This window comes from Globicephala melas, chromosome 1, assembly GCF_963455315.2.
Source record: "Globicephala melas chromosome 1, mGloMel1.2, whole genome shotgun sequence".
Taxonomy (NCBI): Eukaryota; Metazoa; Chordata; class Mammalia; order Artiodactyla; family Delphinidae; genus Globicephala; species Globicephala melas.
Genome location: NC_083314.1, coordinates 108,299,731 through 108,300,700, shown reverse-complemented (window position 1 = coordinate 108,300,700; position 970 = coordinate 108,299,731).

The window sequence follows — 970 nt, the reverse complement described above, 5'->3', positions numbered from 1 at the left end:
AGACACATTGTGCTTACAAAATTCAAGAGGGAAAAAGCCCCTAATAACATAAAAAAGAGTAGCCAGTAAAATCTGCAGTTTTTCCCAGTTATGACCCTCTCTGTCAGAAATTAATGTCCAGCTGAATGGTGCATAATACCGGCACCAGCTCATCAATATGATTCTGCCTCTTTAAAACTCCAGCTTACAGGCCAAGGTGGCATGTGTTGGGTCACATTCTCCAGCTGTGCACATACTCACTGAACACATTTCTAACTGAGCAGGCATCCTTGACTAAAGCCAAGGCAAGATCAAATGAGAAAAGGAATTCCAAACGTCCTTTGTAAACTATAAAGTGCTTCAGAAATATAAGATGGCAACATTCTTAGGTAATACTACAGAAGGATACTGAACCCCTGATGCAGCTTCATATGTTCACCTCAATAGCCCTGCTGTTGCCCCTAAACAGACATGGCATTTAGTCAATAAAGTCTTTGCCTCTCCTGGGTTCTTTCTGGCCTTCCATTCTAGGTTTCTTCTGATGGGGAAGAATTCCTATTAAAGCAGGCACACCAATTAATTACATTTTACCAGGCTTATTTTGTTATGCACATATACATAGGCACTACATACAGTATGTTAAAGAACACGTTAAGAAATATCAGGAGGATACGGGGGTGGGGAAGGGTAAGCTGGGACGAAGTGAGAGAGTGGCATGGACATATATACACTACCAAACGTAAAATACATAGCTAGTGGGAAGCAGCCACACAACACAGGGAGATCAGCTCCGTGCTTTGCGACCACCTAGCAGGGTGGGATAGGGAGGGTGGGAGGGAGATGCAAGAGGGAGGAGATATGGGGATATATGTATATGTACAGCTGATTCACTTTGTTATACAGCAGAAGCTAACACACCATTGTAAAGCAATTATACTCCAATAAAGATGTTAAAAAAAAAAAAGAAATATCAGGAAGTTTATGTATCTTC